At 50.6% G+C, this 17,575-nt stretch overlaps 1 long non-coding RNA gene across 1 annotated transcript in view; it reads left to right on the forward strand.

Moving 5' to 3' along the window:
* Positions 1–17,575, forward strand: part of LOC110261566 (uncharacterized) — a 125,569-nt gene that overhangs the window by 7,749 nt on the left and 100,245 nt on the right. The window lies entirely within an intron of this gene.

Genomic DNA, 17,575 nt, shown 5'->3' on the forward strand with positions numbered 1-17,575 from the left:
ATGGAACTTCAGCCTTTTCCCTCTTGGCACACCCCTGGGGCTTTGCTCTCCCAGTTTGTAGAATGGGGGTGTGTCCCTGTGCTGAAAGGAACTTGCGAAATCATAGGAGAGATCAACTTGCTGCCTATCGTGTGTGGTTTCTGTCCTGCATCTCTGGAGTCGACATAGCCTAGAAATCACTGGAGTATACACAGGGATAAAATGAAACCTGGGGCCTGTCTTTGATACCGGACAGGAGTCATGGGGAGGCACCATGTGCCGTAAGCACAGAACAGCAGAAGGGGGGAACTCGAGGAATGAGCTAGTCCAGCAGCTGTGATTAAGCTGCTGGGTGATCTGGGGCAAGCGCCTTCCCCATTCTGATCCAGTCACCACATCTGATCAGTGGAGGATTAGACCGGCTGTTTCCTCAAGAATGCTTTGGCAGGTTCTCTAGCCTCTTGGCAAAAATCAGAGGGGCTTCAGAAGTTTGGATGCTTTGGCCTCCAAGAAATCACTCTGATGCCTCCCCTGGGCTGCTTTCTCCAACCCTGGTCATGGGAACCGGAGGGCAGACATTCCCCTCTTGTGCTTCCACACCAAGGACAAGAACCTGCCCTTGGTCTCTCCAGGTTCCCCTACTTTGAAAACTCCTGGCGCCCACCTTTGGAGGAGACAGCAAAAGTGGACCTTCCTCAAAGACCCTGGACCACCCCCCCATCCATACCCGTCAGCATTTGTTCCATCACACTGTGCCTCAGGATGAAGTTTGGTTCAGGTGACTCAGGGCACCTGTCCACCCTCACAGTCCAGCCAGCAGCCATTCACAGCATGGCCCTTGGCTCCCTGGTGTGGGGTTTGATCTTAGATACCAGACAGGACTCCTGCAAGGAGCAACTGGTTTGGCTCGGGACAGGAAGCCAGATGCCCAGCTGGGCTCACTGAGGCCTGGGACTGGGAGGGTTAAGCCTTCCCTCCCTCCCACCTGCCCCCTGCAGCGGTGGCCTCAGCCTCTTGGAATCCCTGGGGTCCTGTAGGGCCCTCCCGCCAGCCAGCCAGATGGGCAGCAGCGCCAGGAGAGGAGGAGGGAGAGCTATGGAAACAGGCCTCAGGGTACCCCCAGGTGGGGAGGGGGAGGGAGAAGGAGGAACAGAGGGAGAACAGAGGATGGCTGAGAGGTAGGGGAGCCCTGCTGGCAGAGTGGAGAAGGCAGGACCCCTCTTCTCCAGCCAGGCAGGGGGCAGGGGCTGCCTCAGGGCTCTGGAGCTGTGGGGATCAGGGCACAGGCCATTGTGCTCAGCCAGCCTCTGCCTGGGAGCCAGCTCTTGGCGTGAAACCCTACCCAATGCTGGCTCCTGCTCCTCTTTCTTTTTTCTTAATAAGGTCGAATCAGAGTGAGTCAGAGGAGCCAAGTTTCCTGTTAGGCTCTGTTTGAATAAACTCTGCTCTGAACATAGCTTGGGCCTCTGCACAGGCTCCCGGGGCCAGGGCTTTGGCCCTGCCAGCCGTCTCTGCTGAGACTGGAGACCTGGGGTCCCAGGGTGACTGAGCCAAGGTCCTGGCCTGACCCCCAGCCCCTCCCCAGGGAAGCCTTTTAAGCTCTCAGAGCCTCAGAGTCTTCATCTGTAACTTGGGAGTAATAATACCTTTCTCGTGGTATATTTGGGAGGATGAAACAAGAGGATTATGAAAAGTAGCCAGCGCAGTGCCAGGCATATGGCCACTATTTTTCTTTCCTCTTAGACCAGTGAGGGAACAAGGGCTTTATCCCCAAGGGTGTCCACCCTCTCCCATTTTCTCTGTCCCTTTCCTATTTTTATCTGCCTTCAGCATCCTTCCCTGTGCCCAGCTGGGGACAACCCCCTGGGGCCTGTCCTCTTCCCTCCTCCGCACTTCCCGCCCCTCACCTTCCTTCTCCCTCCCTGTCCGGGTCTCACAAAGTTACTGACAAGACCCCCTCAGATCGCTGAGCCCAGGGGAGCCTGCCTGGTTCCACCTCTCCACACGCAGGGCAAGGCCTTGCCTGAGTAGCTGGCAGCATCCTGGCTTCCTTTGATTAGACCCTGCAGAGTGGGGATCTGAAGAAGACCTGGGCAGTCTGCAAAGGGTGCAGGGCTGAGGTCAAATGAGGGCTTCGAGGCGCCAGGCTAGACTGGGGCCGAGCTGTCTGGAGGTGAGTGGAGTGGCAGGCAGCTCTTCTCTAGGCCCTGTCCCTGCAGGCCGGGTTCATACCCTCAGGTTTAAGATCTAGCCATGTGGCTGAGGCTTGTTGCCAGTCCCTGGCACTAGGAACCAGGCGTAAGGGCTCTTGGAGGGCTGAGGGTATGGAGGTGCAAAAGCTTGTTGGTAATGTGTGACTTTATTAGAGACCCTATTATGTGCTCAGCTCTGGACCAGGTTGTTCTGCCACTAGGCTTCCCATGGGACAGCCCTTGTCCTTTGATCCTAAGAGAGAACTCCAGGCTCTGGAAAATCCATTGGGGAGTGAGGAGGCCTCAGACCCAACCCACAGAAGGTTTAGGGAGCAGGGAAAGGGCAGAAGCGGCAGGATCCTTACTGCTTCGCCCAGGAAAGGATCAGGAGGCCCGCCGTGGGTCAGGATGTTTCTCTGGTTGGGAGGAAACGATGAGGCTGGCTCTGGGCACCCCTGCCCTCTGTGCCCCACATGGAGCAGGGCTGGGTCTCCCCCGCCCACCATGATCCCTGGCTGCCGAGCCCAGGCCTCTTGGAAAGGGCATCAGGAAAGGCCATTGATGAGATTTGTATGGAACTGGGGATGGAAGCCCCGGCCAGGCAGCGCTGGATTGTGAGGCCCCAGCCGCTGCCTCTGGAAAGTGGGCCGGAGGAAGTGCTAAGCGCGGAGGCCCGGGCAAGCTGGCACAGAACACGCTGACTCTGCAGGGAGAGGACCACCGAGTGACCACTGCCAGCTGGGCCCTGCGCCCACACCCTCCCCTGCAGCCACATCTGGTGCAGTGGTGGGGGAAGCAGGGGGGTGTTCCGTCCCCAGAACTAAGACAGCCTTGGAGGGGTCCACGGAGGGGGCTGGGGCCCTTTGGTTTGGAAGTGTCTCTCTGCAGGGCTGGAACTCAAGAGAAGCCCGGAAATGGGGGAGGTGAAGTCAGAGCGTTTTTGAGGGACAAATGGGGTGGGGGATGTGGGGCGGGAAGGAACCCACCCTTCTCTAGGACCCAGGGGAAATCGGTAGCTCTGGCCACCTCCCACTCGGTTTTCCCTGCTGGCTCTGGGGGCCCTCTCCCCCATGGTTCCCTGGGGAATTGGAAATACCAGAGCTGATAGAACAGTCTGGGGATTGAGGCAAAGCTCTGTGAGGCAGGAAGCCTCCTCGATCCCCTGATCTCCTCAGCCACCAGCCCAGACAGCTTCTCCCCCTCCTGACTTTCTCCCCCTCCCCAGAGACAGGCGGGGCTCCGGCGCCTGCTGAAGGCTAACATTCCCTCTCCCCTTCCCCCCAACTCCCTGTCCCCTCTCTTTCCGGGTCTGGAGCTGGCAAAGGCCAGGAGGATCCTTATTGCAGGATCCCGCAGAAAGGGTCCCAGCCCAGGGGCCTTCCTGGATAGCAGCTAGGGCCTGCGGGCTGGGAGAGCCCCAAACCTGGAAAGAGTTGGAAGGGGTGCTCCGCCAGCATGCCCTTGTGAGAAGGGGGTAAGATAGTTCCCTGCCCTAAGGAGAGCGGGCAAGACCAGACAGGATGCTGGTCCCTGGGCTGCAGCCCTGCAAACCCTGGAGAACAGTCAGGGAGATGAGGCAGGAACCCCAGGGCCTGAGAGCTGCAGGCAAGCTTAAAAGGGAAGGAAGGCTCTTTTCTCTCTTCTTCTGCTTCTGTTTTCTGGCCTTTAGATCTCTAACTTTCATTTGGGTATCTCTGTGTTTCTCTACCTTTTTTTTTCTTTTCCCCCCAAACCCCCATTTTCACATTCATTTATTCATCATTCATTCATTTTCTCCGTCTCCCTCCATTCGTGTGGCTTGCAGTCTCTAGTGCTCCTATTCTTTCATATCTCTCTTACTCATGGAGTCTCATCAGTCTCATCTGTGTTTCCAAATTACTCCTTCTCTGTCCCCTCATTCAGTCAGCATGTTCCCTGGGGGCCTGCTGCATGCAGGCCCCATGCTGGCTACGGGGGTCCCCAAAGAGCAAGAGCTCGCAGTCTGGTGGGGGTGACACAAGTAAACAGACAAAAGAGGGTGACCGGTCTTGAGTCCAGGTGAATCATTGTGCTGACTCTGTGACCTTTGAGTCACTCAGTAAATATTTGTTGAATAAATGAATGAACGGTGATTTTCCTGTTCATATTCTTGGATTATTTTCTGTTGTAACATTCATCTGTTTAGTATTGACTTGTTATATATAATATATTTAGCATCTTTTCATATATCACTCTGTCACATGTTATGCAGGTACTTTTTAAAGTTTGTCACTTGCATCAATATTCTTAATACTTTCCTGATATACTGAAGTGCTTCATTTTTAAGCTGTCAGATTATTGATTTTTCCCCTTTGCCTTCACCAAGAATATATGTTTTCAATTAAATTTCCTGCCAAAGTTTTATATTTTCATCTCATTTTTTTACTTAACTCTTTAATCTGCTTCATCCTCATATGTGGCGAGGGGTAAGAATATAACTTGAGAACAGATTAAGCCACTGTCCCAACATGAGTCATGTGAATTCCTAGTGATCTGAGAAGCCATTTTATCCCATACAGAATCTTTTTTCTGTTTAACTAGGCTTTCTTTTCTGTTCCATTGGTTTGTCAGATAATTTTTACACTGATATTGTCTTATGCTAATAATTGTAATTTTTATCTATTTATTTATTTTGGGCCAGCAACTGAACCCACGGCACAGCAGCAACCTGAACTACTGCAGTGACAATGCTGGATCCTTAACCCACTGCTCCACAAGGGAACTCTCAATTGCGACTTTTAAATAAGGGTTATCAACTGAGAGTATGTCTCATTTATTTTTTTTTTAATCACTCTTTGCACTTATGGTTTAGATGAACTCTCAATTTTTTTTTTTTTTTTCCAAATTAAACAAAAACTAAATAAGGAGTTCCCATTGTGACACAGTGGTTAACGAATCCAACTAGGAACCATGAGGTTGGTTCGATCCTTGGCCTTGCTCAGTGGGTTAAGGATTCGGCGTTGCTGTGAACTGTGGTGTAGGTTGCAGACGTGGCTCGGATCCCGAGTTGCTGTGGCTCTGGCTGGCGTAGGCTGGTGGCTCCAGCTCTGATTAGACCCCTAGCCTGGGAACTCCATATGCCTTGGGAAGCAGCCCTAGAAAAGGCAAAAAGACAAAAAAACAAAAAACAAACAAAAGCAAACAAAATATTCCTCTGAGAATTGGGATTGGGTTAAATTTATGGATTAAATGTAGAGATAATTAACTTCTTTGCAGCACTATGTGTTTCCATTCAGGAACGTGGTGTAACTTTCTGTTGTTAAGGTCTTTTAATGTGTTCTTCAGTGGAGATCCCGTCATGGTGCAGTGGTTAACGAATCCGACTAGGAACCATGAGCTTGTGGGTTCGATCCCTGACCTTGCTCAGTGGGTTAAGGATCCGGTGTTGCCATGAGTTGTGGTGTAGGTTGCAGACTCAGCTTGGATTTCGAGTTGCTGTGGCTGTGGTGTAGGCCGATGGCTACAGCTCTGATTTGACCCCTAGCCTGGGAACCTCCATATGCCACGGAAGCGGCCCAAGAAATGGCAAAAAAGACAAAAAAAAAAAAAGTGTTCTTCAGTGAAGTTTTATGGGTGAACATTGTGTTTGGTGCTTCTTTTCACTAAACATGGTGGACTTCCCACCATGGCACAACAGGATCTACAGTGTCTTGGGAGTGCTGGGGCACAGGTTCAGTCCCTGCCAGGCACCATGGGTCAAGGATCTGGAGTTGCCGCAGCTGTGGCTTAGGTTGTGGCCTGGATCTGATCTCTGGCCCGGGAACTCCACATGCTGCAGGGAGGCCAAAAAACAAAGCAAAACAACGCAAAAAACAAAACAACAACAACAGAAACATGGCAATGGCATCTGTGGCAGGCAGCTTCTGAAATGGTTCCCAGTGACCTCTGGTAGACTGTGGAAAAAAGTGATGGAATGTTAATTCTGAGATTAGGTTGTGAAAGACTGTGACTTCTGTCTTGCTAGAACTCTCTCTCACTCTGGCCTCTCTATGAAACCAGCTGCCTTGTCGTTATCTGTATTCTGGTGGCATTGTGGTCTGTGTTATGGTGGCAAGGAACTGAGGCGCTCAGTCCAACAACTGTGTGAGTGAGCTTGCCCACTGAACCTTCAGATGAGACCAAGCTTGGGCTAACTACTTGACTGTAGCCTTGGGAGAGACCCTGAGACAGAGAATGCAGCTGAGCCACACCCAGATTCCTGACCCACAGGTACTCTGAGATAATAAATGTTGTTTTAAATAATAATACAACATCTTTATTTTTTTGCATAATATCTTCTAACAAGTTATGAGGAAGTAGAAAAGATAATAACTTCTGTAGTTATAACTGGTCACTTTACAAAACTCTTCTATTCTGATAACTTTGTGTTTCTTTTCCTAGTTTTTCTAAGAGGATAATCATATTCATAAATAATTATTATTCATTTGCCACTTGTTATATTTTTCTCTAATTGTGTTAGCTAGAATCTTTAGAACAATGTTGAATAACAAGACAGAAGAAATCTTTTGTCTTGTTCCCGTATTTGATGAGAATGGGTCCTGAATTTCACTGTTTTGGTGTTGGCTGTGGGTTTGAGAGCTCATACTTTTTATTGTGTGAAATAAGTATACTTCAATCTCTAGTTCCCTAGAGGTTTTTTGTTTTGTTTTGTTTTGTTTTGTTTATTTTTTTGTCTTTTTTTAGGGCTGCACCTGCAGCAAATGGAGGTTCCTGGGCTAGGGGTCAAATTGGAGCCGTAGCTGCTGGCCACAGCCACAGCCACAACAATGCCAGATCTGAGCCACGTCTGCGACCTACACCACAGCCCATGGCAATGCTGGATCCTTAACCTACTGAGCGAGGCTAGGGATCGAACCTGTGTCCTCACAGATACTAGTCAGACTCGTTTCTGATGAGCCACAACGGGAACTCCTTGTTTTGTTTTTAAATTTTATGGCTGCACCTGCTGCATTTGGAAGTTCCTGGGCCAAGGTTTGAATCTGAGCCACAGCTGCAACCTATGCTGCAGCTCTGGCAAAACCAGATCCTTTAACCCACTGCACCAGGCCAGGGATTGAACTTATGCCTCTGTAGCAACCCAAGCCACTGAAGTCAGATTCTTAATCCACTGCACCATAGTGGGAACTCCTACTAAAGCTATTTAAAAGAAAATCAGAAATAGATAGTGAAATTTACCCATTGTCAGAGTTCCTGTTGTGACTTAGCTGGTTAAGAACCTGACTGGTATCTATGAGGATGCCAGTTCAATCCCTGGCCTTCCTCAGTGGGTTAAGGATCCAGCCTTGCTGCAAGCTGCAGGATAGGTCACAGATGCACCTTAGATCTGGCATTGCTGTGGCTGTGGTATAGGCCGACAGCTGCAGGTCTGATTCGACACAAGGCCTGGGAACCTCCATATGCCATGGGTATGGCCCTAAAAAGAAAAAAGGGAAAAAACAAGAAAGAAAGAAATTTACCAAATATCTATATAGAATGTAACATTATCTTTTTTTCTCCTTTGACCTGTTGCTCTGGTTAATCAGTTTCCTGCAGTTTTGATATGGCATCATCCATGCATTCCAGGAATGTTTGCTCAAGGAATATTCTTTCAATAGTTCTGGGTACTTTCACTGTAAGCATCTTTGCCCAGTCATCTTTGCCATAAATATTTACACCGCATAATTAACCGGTTGTAAGGCAATTTTGCCATAAAAGATAAAATTATGAAAAATAAAAGAGGGGCATTAAGGGGGACAGAACCATGCAGAATGAATAATGAAATTAAAGACTTTATTGCAAATACAAAATATTCTAATACTTTTTTCTTTTTTATTAATTATTTTTATTTTTTCCATTATATCTGGTTTATAGTGTTCTGTCAATTTCTACTGTACGGCAAAGTGACCCAATCACACATGTATATACATTCTTTTTCTCACATTATCCTCCATCATGTTCCATCATAAGTGACTGAATACCTTTTTTTGTCTGTTTGTTTGTTTTGCTTTTTTAGGGCTGCACCCGCGGCATATGGAGGTTCCCAGGCTAGGGGCCATATCTGAGCTACAGCTGCCAGCCTACCACACAGCCACAGCAACATCAGATCCGAGCCACATCTGTGACCTGCACCACAGCTCACAGCAACACTGGATCCTTAACTCACTGAGCAAGGCCAGGGATTGAACCCGTAACCTCATGGTTCCTAGTCGGATTCGTTTCCACTGCGCCAAGAAGGGAACTTCATAAGTGACTGAATAAATTTTAAATGTGTGTAGATTCATGGCAATCCTGCACAAACAACTGATTTTATTTTGTGGATTGTATCTATGCACTTATCTTCCAAGTCTTGCGTTCATAATATTTTATACTTTTGCTTGATGATTTGTCTTCTCATTTGGCATCTCACTCTTTCTGCCTAAAATTTCCTCCTTCATCAAGAGGCGTGTCTGTTTCCAAGTCCTAGGATGTGTACTTATCCCTGAGCTCTGTATAGAGCTGTGAAAGCCTTTACACTGTTGTTAGTTCTTAGCGAAATGTCACATGTCCCTGAGAGTTGTGCCAGACTTCTGTGGGAAAAGTGGACTCAACTCTGTGCCTTTGAAGCCCTCGAGACCTCTTTCTCCTCCAGTGTAGTGTGTTTCAAAATAAGAAACCAACTCTTCGGGCAAGTCATCGTCATCTGTCAGCTCCATAAAGCCGTCAATAATGTCACTAACTGGAAGAAATGCTAACACATTTCAACCAATGGAAACCAAACTGTCAGACCAAAAACTCTCAACCAGTTATGTGATTTTTCTCAGCAAAACTGCCTTGCATCCAATTAGTTATACAGCAAAAATTCTTGCAGTAAAAATGCTTTCGGCAAAGATTTCTCTGGCAAAGATGCTTACAATGAAAGCACTGAGCACATTCTTTTAATACATTGTTGGACTTGCTCTGGACTTTAATCTGATTAAATTTTTATTAGGACTTTACATGCATATAAAGGAGACTAGCGTATGACCCATGTCTTTGCTCTGTTTTTCTTCATGCCATTTGTCAGGTGTTAGAGTTACTCTGGCTCTACAAAAAGAGTTGAAAACTATGTGCGTCAGGGTCCTGGCAAGAAACATTCCCCTCAGATGGTTGAAATACAGTTGAATGAAGGAACTGCCCCACAGAAGCGTGGATAACGTGAAGGAAACAAACACGGGATGTGAGGTACCCCAAGCCTGGCACCAGTAGGGAGATATTATCATCCCCAGGGCTGCAGGGACCAGGGAGGAAGCCAGAGAGAGCTGGCACCTTAGAGGATAGGTCCAGGCAAGACCTGAGGTTGGGGACACTGCTACTGCCAGAGAGAGGGCACTACAGGTGGGGAAGAAGCAGGAAGAATACAGCAGCCAGATAGCAACCCCTGTTGTCAGAACCCAGCCAGAGCTGGAGCATCTGGAAGCCTGGGGGCGGGTGTGTGTGTGTGTGTGAATGCGGTTTGTGGGGTCAGCCCCCTGCGGCCTGGGACTGGACTGGAAGGATGTGGTTTCTGCTGTGGTTTCTCTCCAGTGACTGGACTCTGATGGATACATACATCATCATATGTCTGATAATTTTTTTTTTTTTTTTTGCCTTTTCGAGGACCGCTCCCACGGCATATGGAGGTTCCCAGGCTAGGGGTCTAATTGGAGCTGTAGCTGCTGGCCTACACCAGAGCCACAGCAACACGGGATCCCAGCCGTGTCTGCAACCTACACCACAGCTCACGGCAACGCCAGATCCCTAACCCACTGAGCATGTCCAGGGATCGAACCTGCAACCTCATGGTTCCTAGTCGGATTCCTTAACCACTGCGCCATGACAGGAACTCCTCTAAGTTTTTAACATTCGCTTCCACATCTTTATACACCAGACTTCTCCATACTGATTTTTGGCTGGTGTTTACTATGATTTTGCTTATTCTGATTGGTTCCCGCCTGCTGCGCGTCATCCCTGAGTACGTTCCCCCCGGGAGAGGAAGAACCACACTTGGCATGTATCCCCAATTCTGGAGGGCAGCAAGGTCTTTTTCTGTTGACTTCACGCATGAGGGTGCCTTGCAGATTGTTGGACTTTGGGGTCACAGCGATGATCTCTCAAAATCCTATAGAAGAGTGGTTCCCGAAGTGTGTTCCACAGAGCACTTGTCTTACCACATAGCCAGTGGGAAAGGGTTTTGCCATTACACTTGGAAAACTGTGCTTGCTAATATCACTAATCGAACACATGGTTTCAAAGCCCCAAGAATGCCTCGTAGAGGACCTTGTCTTGGGTTGCTTCCCTCTGCATCTCCCAAGTTGGTTTTTTGACAGAAGCTTTTTTTCTCCACTGTAAGTACTTCCCAGCATTTCATGGACTCACTCTTCCAGTTAGACATTTTTCAGAAATGTTGTCGCTGCTTCCCCCCTTTATCCCTCTGCATGGGTGCTTACAGAATTATTTCTCTTTATCCTTAAAATGGACAAAATCGTGCATGGTATTTCTAAGATTTTTATTAGTAGCATTAATTTGGGAAGTCCCGTCGTGGCTCGGTGGTTAGTGAACCTGACTAGCATCCATGAGGATGTGGGTTCGATCCCTGGACATGCTCAGTGGGTTAAGGATCTGGCGTTGCTGTGAGCTGTGGTGTAGGTCGAAGACAAGGCTCAGATCCCACGTTGCTGTGGCTGAGGTGTAGGCTGGCAGCTGCAGCTCCGATTCGACCTCTAGCCTGGGAACCTCCATATGCCGCAGGTACAGGCCCTAAAAAGACCAAAAAAAAAAAGAAAAAAGAAAAAAAAAATGCACAGGCTTTCCAGAGGGGGTCAGCCTTAGAACAGAGGATGGGTTGGAATAGCCAGAGGAGCTGTGGCAACCGAGCCAGGGGAGGACAGCCTGGTGAGATTTGCTTCCACATTCTTCTCCTGGCCCCCCAGGGTCTCAGAGACTCCCTAGAAGAGAGAGAGAGGGAGGACAGGCTTAGGGCTAGATCCACCCCACACCCCCACCCCCAGCTCTGGGCCACGCACTAGAGTCTCAGCTCTGCCAGAGCAGAGGTGGGGATAACTGGAGGAGCTGAATGGGGCAGAGGGTTGATTGCTGAAGGAGACTGGCCCAACAGAAGGCAATGGTAGGGGAGTTGTGCCATGCGGGCAAAATGTCATTAAGACCCCTGCCACCCAGCAGAAAAGGGGCTTTCAGCAGAACACAGCTGGGAGAGGGGACTTAGCTGTTCGAAAACAATTTCCACTTTATAACCCCCCAAATTGGGACGCTGCAATGAATGTGTTATACTCAGAAAACATTCTGAAAAGCCAAAGAGGAAAAAGCCAGCTTTGGAACATGTTAGGGGTGGGGAAAGTAAAAAGTCAGGGCTGGGAGCTTCTGTGAGTGAAGATGGGAAGCCAGTGCAGGGGGGTGGGGGGGGACCAAGGGGCTCAAGGAGCATGTCCTTGTCCTTTTACTTGCAAGTGACAGAAGCCCAGCTCATGCCAGCTTATGCAGATGTGGGGATTTATTGGAGGGATCCCAGAGCATCGCACAGAATCTAAGCACGAGTTCAGTGAGAGCTAGAGGAGAGGTGGTGACACAGGTAGCATGAGTGACGTCTGGAACCAGCCCTCTCCCAGCCCTTTGCTCTTGCTTCCTGCTGCAGGCCAGCCTCATTCCTTTCGCTGTGCACTGGTTTTGTCCAGAAGACAGAAAATATGGCCACTAACAGTTTCCAAGTATTATACCGTGAAGGTTCTGTCATGAGAAAGAACTGACTCTCAGTGAGCCCTGAGTCCAAAAATACCAGAGAGTGGCCTTGCTGCCCGGGTCAGGCCAGATACACACCTTGCAAGGATCAGACAAGACTGGGTGCGTTCAGGGTGGGCTGGCTGACGCACACCTTGGAGAGTCAGCCTGGCCAGGGTGGGTGGTGTTGGCGAGGAGCAGGGAAGGCCTGTCCCAGGTCAAAGAGAATCGGTGCCATCAGGCAGTCACAACTGGTGTTCCTGGTGGGAATCTGGCTGACATTGTGGCCTTCGGTAAGGATGGGGCTCTGACGACCCCACCATCTCTCCACCAGTCAGTGTGTCACACAAGCTTCAGAGGTTTGATGACACTGTGGTCTTCCTCCCTCGTGATGTCCATGGCAAGGGAAACAACCACAGAAATCATAATAGCGGACATTTATTGCCCACTTCCTGTGTGTCTGGTCCTGGGCTGTGCTCTGTATGAATTTTCATTGAATTCTCCCAGCAACCATATTATTTCCATCCATTTCCAGGACAAAGATGCAGAGGTTGTTGGAGAGGTGGCTAGCGAGTGCCAGTGCTGGCAGTCTGCCCAAGTCTGTCTGGCTCCCAAATCCACAAGTTTTTTTTGTTTTGTTTTGTTTTTTGTTTTCCTTTGCCATTCAGCTCTTACGCCTCTAGGACTAAAGTTCTGGGCCTTGGCATTTCCGGAGAAAGTGGAAATTCTCCCTGGCCTGGAGCATAGTTCCGTGGTGCAGACTTTGTGGCATCACAGCGAGAGCCTGAGAAACTCCCTGGGGACTGGTTGTATCACTGTGAGGTCTCTAAAAGGAGCATATGAAGGGGTGACTCTGCTGTGAGCAGCTGCTGCAGTTAGGGGCTGCCCTGCAGAGCTGGATTCCCCATCCTGGTAGCAATGAGGACAGAAAGGACCCAGGCTCCATTCTTCCCTTCTCCCTTTGTCCTGAATCTTCTTTCTCTCTCCTCCCTTCTGCTTTTCCCTCTTCCCGCACTAAAGGGAGGGGAGTTCTCCAGGCACCCAGGGATCGCTATGCAGGCTCTAGCTAGGTGGGAGTGGACTGCAGGCAGTGCTGTTGTCAGCAGAGGGCGCCAAAGCCTCTTCCTACATCCAGGGTCGAAGCCTGGCCCAGGAGGGGAGAGCAGAAAGGCAGGTTAGCAGGGGGTACCACATGCTCCCTGCCCAGTCCTCTTGCCTCAGTCAGCCTGTCCTCTGTGCACCGTACCCTGAGCCTACATGTGCACATGCATTCATTCCTGTGTGTGTGTCTGGTTCTCCCAGTGTCAGAGAGGAAGGCCAGGGCCAGGGCACAGGGCAGGTACTCTGTACATAACAAGCCACTAATTATAGACCTTAGTAACATCACTTTCTGGGCAGGCATTGCACTTGTAGTTTCCACCCTACTGTGGGACAGCCAGGAATGATGGCATGAAAGGAGGGGAGTGTGCAGTTACCCAGCTCTCTGTCTGTGCCCGGCCTTGGCTAGAAGCTTTAACCCATTATCCTGGTTGGCCATCCTAACAGTCACGTGAGCCAGGTAACACTAGTCCCATTACACAGATGAGGATGAGGTGGCTCAGGGAGGTTAAGTAACTTGCCTGAGATCACACAGCTAGGAAGCAGTGAAGGTAAGATTTGAATCCTCGTCTCTCTGATTCCAAAGTCCCAGTGGGTTTCACACCTTCTTTGCCCCCTCAAAGTTGGTGTTTTCCTTACATGCAGACACACCCCCACTGCCACCTCCCCAAAAAGAAATGGGCTTTCCTGCAGCCCAGTGAAGTTCCAGCAGCAGCAGCTGGCTCGTGGCTGGAGTGACTGCGAAATGCATGTTGATAGACAGTGGTGGTTTCTGAGATTCAAAGAATAAGGGACTATATTTAGCTGTTTGCTGTGGGCTAGTTACTTAATGGAGAGTGAGGACCCAGATTGGGGGTGGGGAGAGAGAGAGAGAGAGAGGGAGAGAGAAAGGGAGGGAGAAAGAGCATGAAAATGAGGCGCCCAGCTGCCTGGGCTGGCTCCTTGCCCTCAGAGTTGGGTCTCTGTGGCCAGCTTTGTGTGGAAGCATGACGGGTTGGGGTTCTCTTTATGAAGGGAAGTCCTGACTATATCAGGGCTTGCAGAGGAGAATCTTCTAGGCCTTCCAGAATGTCTTCTCCACACGTGGGATATTGGTCTGAGAGCCATTCTGGCTTGGGGTGTGGGCGTCCGTGACCAACATTTGGCACAGCTCAGGTCCAAAGAATGGCAGCTGCCTCCTGGGGAGCGGTTGGGGGTGGGTCTGTCCCTTTGAGTTATGTGACTTCAGTTGCCCCTCCTGGGCCAGGACATCCCTCTCCTTCCTCCCGAGGGGAAATCAGGGCACTTGCTCTGGGTGTGCCTTGGGCTTAGTTTCCCAAGTGATCGGCTTCTCAGAGAGGTGAGTTCTGGCCTCCTCCTCACATGTCTGTGGTTCTGGCCCAGTCCGCCCTCCTCCTCAAACCACTTTGTCCCCTCCTCATGTAACTGATGGGGCTGGACCCTCATCCTTCTCTTCAAACTACCCCCCCACCCCTGCTGCCCTGATCAGATTTCACTCACTCAAAGATCAAGGTCGAATCTACCTTGCTCCTTGGGTAGAAAGACCTAGAAGAGGGTCTCACACCCCAGCGCAACCCCTGGGATGCTTTTTTGACATTTCTCTCTAGCCTTCTCCCCAGTTAGGTCCCCTTTCAAATTTGCCAATGCAGATCCTTCAAGGTGATGCCACAAAGGGCCGCAGGCACCAGGGCTTGGCTTCCCAGGAAGGCCGTGGAGAGTTATAAATGACAATAGGACTCTGCTGTGTAGAAGTAGCACAGCAAACTTCCTGGGACTCTGAGCCCAGGGCTACCCAGCTGGACCTGCGCCCCAACCCCAACGCCACCCCCAGACACGCTGCAGGCAGCAGTGCCAGCTGCTTCCCTCGCTGGGCCTGGATTTCCTTGTCTGAATTCTATTCCCTCCAGACCACACTGCCTGGAGGGGAGACACGAGGACCCCTGGGACAGGCCCCAGCAAGTCCATGTAGGCACCATATTGCCCACTTGACAGCCCCCAGGTGGCTTCTGCTCTATCCCCAGGGAGGCTCCCAGCGGGGACCTGGAGCCAGTGCTATAAATCCGCAAGTGTGCTCAGGGTTCAGCACACCTGGGAGCCAGAGACGGCTTGGGGCACGGGTGAGCAAAGGCCATGGTGGTTTTCTGAGGAATAAAGAATCCCTGGTTTGTAGCACTTGCCAATTCCACGGTATAAATGCTCCCCCCATGACCAATTTCTGGCTCTCAACATGATGCACAGAATGCAGCATCTGGAGGAGATGTGCACAGCTGTTTTCTCAAGCCAGCACCAGCCGACTTTGGCACACCACTGGGCAAGTGCAAGGGCAGAAATCCAGGGACCCTAACCCCAAGGATGTGTGGGCTTCAGCCGGGCAGAGCTACCAGGCACACCCCTCAACCTGTGCATCCCTTCCTCAGGCCGATGTAACAAGGGAGAATAAAAAACTCAAGGGTGCATTTATGAGGGAGTTTCTTTCAGAAACAATCAAATCACTTAGCAGTTTAATTGCCTAAATATTTTTTACCTAATTTAAAAATCGCTCATCCTGTGAGTAATTGGGTAATGTGTTATTGAGTTATGGAGGGATTTAGGGCCTAAATTGAAGAAGCACTCAAATGTTTGCATCTTTGAATCCTGTCGTTGATTGACACCTGAGGGGGTATTCACGAGGGCTGGGCTGGGCTGGGCTGAGGGCTCAGGGCCTGGTTCTCCCAGCCATTCTAGCAGGCTGCCCCTGGGCACCAGCAGCCTGGGCGTGCTCGCTCTCTAGGCCCTCTCCCACTGCTGTCTTTGCTCTTCACACCCCCTGTCACCTCTGTCACTGGATCTTTCAGTTTCTGCCCCAGCTCGCTCCATTTCGGGCTGCTTTCCTCTCTGGTTTTGCCCCTTACTCCATTGGCCTTGTCACACTTTTTTCCTTCATCTGCTTTTTGTACTTTTGTCTGTGTTTGCTTTCTCTCCAAGTTTTTCTATCTTCCTCTTCCTTCCCTCATTGTCTCTTCCTGCTGCCCCTCTGTTTCTCTTGGAATCTCTCTCTCTCTCTCTCTCACACACACACACACACAGAGCCCTGGTCTTGCCCTCCAGGCCCAGGTCCTCCCTGCTCTGGTTTCCCAGCTGCACGTGGGTCTGGCTCCTGTCTGCATCCATCTTGGCACCAGGTTGCCCAGTTGACTTCCTTCCCCCTAGCTGACCCTGGCCTGCTTCTTGGGTGGAAGATCAGAGCCAGAACCTGTGCTAGGAACCCACGACCCGCTCAGGATTTCATTACAGCTGGGAGCCACAGGGGGTGGAGGCGGGGATGGGGCAACGGCTGTGTGGCTCTTTGAAGAAAACGAAATCCTTGCTTTGTAGCATTTCCAATTTCCATGGTGTAAATATTCTCACCATGGCTGATTCCAAGCTATCAAGGCTGTGTCAAGGAATGCAGAATTGGGAAGAGAGGCGTAAGTTTGGTTCTTTTGAGCCAGTGCAAGCTGAGTTCAGCGCACCACCAGGCATCGGGTGGAAGAGGATGCCTTCCTGACTGCGAGGCTTGCAGGGCTGCTAACAGAACTGACCACAGAGCAACCCACCGCAGCATCCGCAGGGCAGGGACTCCCCAGGCCTGTTGGGCCTCGCTCTGAGCCAGCACCCCATTCTGTTCTGGCTACCTCTTCCTTGAAGCTGGCTTCACAGTATGCTCACCTTAGGAAGGAGCCAGAGGATTGACCTCCTAGATGAAGTGCCTGGGTTGAGCATGAGGCAGTGTGTGTGTGTGTGGGGGGGGGAGGAATGTTGGTGCTGCTGGTGCCCACGAGCATTTCTCTGTTCCCAGCATATGAAGTTGGAGGCTGGAGAGGGTGGAAGGTGGTGCAGAGGAGGCAGACACGGCTGGGGGTCCGGAGGACCTTGCAGACAACGTGTAGGAGCCTGTTCTTTTCTGGTTGGCAGTGAGGAGAGTAACGTGAGCTCTTGCCTTAGTTTGGTTTCCTGGAAAACAGGCCTTTTGACAAGGATTTGGGTGAAGTCATTGATTTGCCAGGTGATTCCAGGGAGCAGGTGAGGGAGCAGGGAAGTAGCCAGAATGGAGAAGAGTGGAGAAAGTGTATTCATGAGTGGCTACTGCTGTGGGCAGTCAGGGCCCAGGCCCAGTGGGGCCCTTCTGACATGTGGAACGCACTGCAGACTGTCCACTCTGGGGTGGGAAGTGGGGCTAATTATCCACACAGCTCCTCCCTCGTTGGTGGAGGGTTGCTTCTGGGGTGGCAATGCCCCTGGCATTCCAGTCTGACCCCATATGTGCGGGCCAAGTTCAGTTCAGGGTCGGTAGATGCCCTTATGAAGAGAGACCAAGCTGCCCAGGGCCTGGGTCCCAGGAAGCAGCAGAGAAGCGCACAGGGTCAGCATCTTTTGAGTGGGTGACTCTGGGGAGGGTAGGTTCAGTGAGAGAAAGGTGCCAATGCCAGAGGATGAGACTTAGACTTAGGGGGAGAGTGAGGGACCATACAGAGAATATAAACTACTCAGAAAAGGACGGACAGTGCAGGAACGGTTGCAGGGCCCCTGAGGGTAGGGAAAGGGTGAGCCTCGTGCAGACT

The sequence above is a fragment of the Sus scrofa genome, chromosome 7 (assembly GCF_054392235.1).
Source record: "Sus scrofa isolate SSC_HxYL_T2T_F1_AM1 chromosome 7, Sscrofa_HxYL_maternal_Yorkshire_Landrace_v2.0, whole genome shotgun sequence".
NCBI classification, from domain to species: domain Eukaryota; kingdom Metazoa; phylum Chordata; class Mammalia; order Artiodactyla; family Suidae; genus Sus; species Sus scrofa.